The sequence below is a fragment of the Lepidothrix coronata genome, unplaced genomic scaffold (genome assembly GCF_001604755.1).
Source record: "Lepidothrix coronata isolate B3197 unplaced genomic scaffold, Lepidothrix_coronata-1.0 Scaffold13, whole genome shotgun sequence".
In the NCBI taxonomy this organism is placed as follows: Eukaryota; Metazoa; Chordata; class Aves; order Passeriformes; family Pipridae; genus Lepidothrix; species Lepidothrix coronata.
Window position 1 is genome coordinate 6,970,686 of NW_016690193.1, and position 5,742 is coordinate 6,976,427.

Here is a 5,742-nt window from a genome sequence, read left to right on the forward strand (position 1 = left end):
TTCCATATCTTTTCCAGATCATTAATGCAAACAGTACATTAAACCAGGGTAGTTCTCTTTCAGACATACTGCTGCTAACATTTCACACTTTTCAAAAATGAGGCATTATTCAGACTCTTTGTCTCTCAATCTCATCCAGCTTCTGACCTGTGACAGAACATTAGCTCTCCTCTTAAGACTGATAAATTTTTAAGGCTTCTTGTGAAAGACTTCTCAAAAGATTTTTTGAAGGTTTAGACAAACATGTCTACCAACTACTTCAATCACCGTTTCATTGAGATCCTTAAGGAATTATACTATATTAAATTAGAAGCATATATTTTCCCCTTATAGAAGCCAATCTCCTTGTAAAATTAAGTATTTCATAATTTTATTTTTAAATTGTTACTTCAACTAAATTATTTAGGGAAGATTCAGTGATTTCTAGAATCTCACTTGCTCCTCTCATAAAGGTAGGTAAAATATTTTCTGCTACAGAAGCTCATTGTAATGAATAGCTGCTGAGTTTGGGAGTTTTTGGTTTGGCAGGTAGTTTTTGTTTGCTTGTTTGTTCATTTGCTTGTTTTATAGGAACTCAACCTCTTTCACTATGTTCCAATCTATCCTGTTCGATTTGTAATTTGTTAACAGAAATTCTGCTTTTGATACTTTAATCTCAACTAGTGTCTGATCTTTAGCAACTGGGAAACTGGTATAATTTTTCTCAAAAATGAACAAGAATACTTAGAGAAGATGCATTTAATAGGCATTCATTACCAAGTAGTGCTATTCTCTCTCGTTATGTAAAAACATTTCAATTTGCTGGAAGAAAAAAAATTAAGGCATTTCCTCTTTATCTTCTCCTTTTCCCTGACAAGAAGTTGTCAATTTCCTTCTACAAGTTTATTATAAATGAAGACAAACAGAGTTGTGGGACTTCTCTTGGAAAATATTGGTAGTATACTTCCAAGGGTTGCATAGATTGTTAGATTAATAGTGGACAAATTGTATGTGTCATTAAATACCTGGATCATTGAGGGAGAAAATGTCAGTATTATGTATTTCAACTCTGTGAGCAGATTCATTTTCTTAAACTATCTTTAAAAATTACTTCTTTTTTTTTTGTAAGCACTAGTGAAATTAGTTGGAAAGAGGAAAAGCAAGTTTCATATTTCTATTGGAAGCAATTCATGAACCCAATTACTGGAGTGCCAGCTCATATCTACCTTTCAAAGTATTTCTTGTCACATGCTGAATATTTCATAACATCCAGACCCGCATATGCATATTTATTTCAAGATGGTTTAGGAATATTATGTCCTGCTAAAATTGTATTAATTCCAATAATAATCATGTTATATATCAGCAAGATAAAAATTATATCTTTCAGAGTAGGAAAAGAAGAAAGTTTTAAACATGAAAAAATTTTTGTTGAGGATTTACATTTATCCAATACTAACTTGCAAATTATTTAATAACGAATGAACAATTCTTCACTTCTGCTATCTTGAACATACTGGAACAGTGATCTCACCTATGAGCTTTATAGATTAATTTAATGGCTACTGTGGAAATGACAGAGCTGGAGGGCTCTTTTGGAAAAGTCATATCTGAAATATGTTAGAAAACTTTTTGCAACATTCAGGAGCCAGAGATCTAATGTCTGACTTTGTTAAAAAAAATCCACTGCCACGAAACAAGTAATTTTACGGTAAAATGTTACATAGTATGGCACTGATGGCAGCATATTTTAAAATACAAAAACATTTTTCTCTTTCTATTGACATTGTATTGTTAGAAGAGAAAGAGAGTTTTAAGGGCATTTAAAGTTAACATACTCAAACAACTTGTGCTTTCTAGCAGAGAAAACACATTATCATGATTTGCATTTCCAGGCATTTCACTTTATGAGTATTTTGTACAATTTTCATGCTTATTATTGAAAATTATTCTGCCTCCTGAAGCAGGATTTTTTTCTAAATTATTTTTTTGTATCCTGTGGAGTATTTCTATGATGTTATGATTTAAATTCTGGCAGACTGTAAATTTTTTGTAAATCAGAATTTAAAATAGTACAGGAAAAGTAGCATAGCTGAGGTGAAGGCAAATCGAATGGAAACACATATTTGTAGATGTGTAGAAAAGAATCTGTCAGCTCTTACAGAGTTATGAAAAATATCTTGCTACTTATGATTAAAGGGAAGTGGTAAAGAAGTTTAAAAGGGAAAAAATCTTTTATGTATATATGTATGTATATATATATACACGCAATTTCAGCTCTCATCTCTCTAAAACCTTTCAGTCATACTTGGAGTGGAGTACAGTCTCTGTTTCATTTGACATGTGTTCAAAAGTTTCTTCTTGAAGATGTCACATATTCAATTTTTAAAGCTTCTACTCAAGCTCCTTTGGTTTAGTTCAAGTTCCTTTCTTTAAGAAAAACCTGCAGTTATACCTCAAATACTTTTAAATACTACCTGTTTTTCAGAAATTATTTTTCTGATGTAACATCAGTTTACCATCTCTTCGCATTTAATTGAGTAGTAGTGAAGCACACAGACTTTTACATCTTTCTTAACTGCATAAATGATAGTTCATACTCAAACTACATTAGGCCATAAGGCCATGAAAAATTATACTGTGAATAAAATAAAAATCACTGAAATGTAACCAAAAGCTACACTTCCACTCAGATGAGGAAACACTGCACTGTTCTGTAGCTCATTTGGATGGTGCCAATAGGCAGGAAGGGGAACCAGTCTATCAGGAAGTCTCAACAGTTCTCAGGATACGAGGTGAGCTAAAAAGCCAAGTTCAAATCCTATTTCTGATATTTCCGATAATTAAAAACTTTGGATTTATTCCAACTCAAATTACAATGATAAACTGTAACAATGACTTGTATAAACAGCATTGTAAACAGCCTGAGAGATCTGCTTTACTGGAGAGTTGTCACTAAAAGAACAACTAAGTGCCTTGGCACATGTTCAGAAAAGCACTTACATGAATGCTTCAATCAAAACTCCTGAATCATCTCAATCAATACCTTTTTTTTCCTTTTTCACATTTCTATCACTTTGTGCAGGTTTACAACACTATGAAGGCTTCAATTAAAACTAGCCATTATTGTCTGTTTAAGCTCTGAAAAAAAACCCTTCCACTAGAAAAACTCTCTGTGATCTGATAAGCAAAAAAGTGAATTATAGTGTAAATATGGATATATGCATAAAGGAAAAATCATGTAGCCTAACAGGTTTTAAAATAAAATATTAATAAAACTAATTCCATTTTTGAATGCAGCTTGATTTGTACACATCTGTTCCTTGAAGGACAGTTTCCTCAACAGTGACTTAATTATTTTGTCTGGTTAGTAAAATTCACTGTTTGCATGATTGTCAAATTTTATTTGCATTTGATTTGTAACTACTTACATGTGTACTCATGCTTCAAGTCATTTCATTCAGCAGTTGTTCTTAGGAATGACAGCTACAAAGATAACTGTTATATGCTTCTGTTGAAATTAAATAGGATATTTTTAATAACTGCGTGAAATTCTGAAATGTAGCAGACCAGCAAACAGTTTTCCACATCTTGAGTGTGCAGAGATACAAGAACAGACAACCACAACAAAAGCAATAGCATTCTGTTTCCCCTCTGCGTTTGTTTACATTGAATACATAGCACTTCAGAGGAAAAGCAACAAAAAAAGGAAACTGACAGGAAGCAAATAGTAATTTGGATGTTATTCAAATGCACATTCTCCTTCAAGTTTTTTTCATTACTTGAAGAATTTTCTTTCTCCTTATTTTTGCAAACAATTACTTTAAGGTGTCAGTGAGTCAGCTACAGAACAAAAAGTTCATACTAGTTTTGTTATTCCATGCGTTTCATAAAAATAATTTACTTTCTAGATTTCCAATCACATCAAGTCTCTTCAGCAAATGAAAACTGATCCAAGCCACAAAAGTCAGACTTTTGGCAGCAAAGTTTCATGCATGGTCCTCAAGGAACTACTCCTTGGAGCCTGCTTGACTTCTCTGGGCTAGCAGAGAAAGGATCTGGTTGTGCTATCAAAAGAAGCAAGCAAAGACAAAGAACTTCCTTATATCTACTCTCATACACTCTACTCTCTACTGAGCTAGTTTTAAGAAATAAGCTATAAATGATAGATACAACCACCCAGCAAGTGCATAATAAGATGTCCTGGGCTTCTTTTGAAGAGCATGACAGGCTTTTAAAGGAAATGATTGTCAAAGAGGCAAGGAAGTATTCATTCCCTTTTAGTTGAGAGTAGCAGTTCACAGCACCTCATTATCTCTTACTGAGGCACCCATTCAACACCTTCTGGAAATGCAGGGCATGTTGGAGAAGAATTCCATTTAGGATAATGAAGATTTGAAGCAATTATATGAAATACCTTGGCAAAAAAATGTGTTTCTCTGTTTTTATGGGGAAAAATTATTTGTACTTTTCCTTTTAAAGACCTACTTTCAAAAGCGGCTACTTTGCTTGAAATGTTGAAATGTCTCTTTACAAGTATGACTAAGACATTTCAAAGCTATTGGTGTGAGAAAAATTGCTGGATGTCTGTCTACTTCCTACGCACACTGCCTCTTGAAGATATTAAATGAGAAACAAGGCAAAATAGACATGTGTATTGTCTCAGTTTGCCAGAGCAATAATCAGAGTTGCCTGATTTCCAGCCCTGAAGGTATAGCTTGTGAATTCATTACCTTTGTCCAATTTGCAGGACTATTTGCACCACAGGCTTTGGTTTTCTAATAATTCCTAAAATCACAAATGAGAAATTGAAATTCATACTTAGAAATACTTTGTGTTTGTTTTTTGCATTGGGTTAGACTCTTAGTTTTTCAAAATTCCAGTTGCAAGTGAATTCTGATAGCTAGTAACAAGTAATGTTCTTCAAGTTTTCCTATTGGAGCTGATACTGCTTAAAGTCTTCATTAAGGGCCTGGGCAGCCTAAAAAAAGGGTCGTGCATCATGTTTTCAGATGACATCAGACTGGGTGGACTGGTCTACACTGAAGGGATGGCATGCCATTCAGAGAGGTGCTGGATGGAGCAAAAAGTGGATTGAATATATGAAGATTCCTTATGAAGTTCAACAAAGGCAAATGCAACAAAGGCAAAGGTGTTATATTTGTGATGAGATAAACCCTTATAATAGTACAGGCTGGGGATCACGTGGTTAGAAAGTGGCTTTGTACAAAATAATCTGAAAGCTTGTTAAAGGCAACACACTGAGCGCAAGCCAGCAACACACCCTTTCAGCAGTGAAGACAGATCTCATATTGGATTGTATTAGCTATCAGCTGCAGGGAAGGGACCACTGGAACTAACTATCATGGAACAGCAAGAGCACCAACTGCACCAACATGGGTGCAGTTCCACAGGACCAAGTAGGAATGGTGGCAGTAACAAGCTCAGCCTAGTGACCATCAGACAAATGTGATATGACAGTTAAGACTGAGATTAAAGTGTAAGTCCAATACAAACATGAGGGCCAGCAGGAAATCAGACTAGACATAGGACTACATGCTCCATAGAAGAACTAGGGACACAACCTGAGCTTAAAGAATCTCCTGGACCAAAAGACAGAGAATAGGTGTGCAGACACTGTTCAAGACAATTAGTGCTTGTGGATGTACTCAGAGCCCTGACACCCTGAGACCTGAGTTCTGCATAGTAACTGAGTCTTTACAGATTTAATCAGGTTTTTTTCTAATGCATTTCTAATTATGT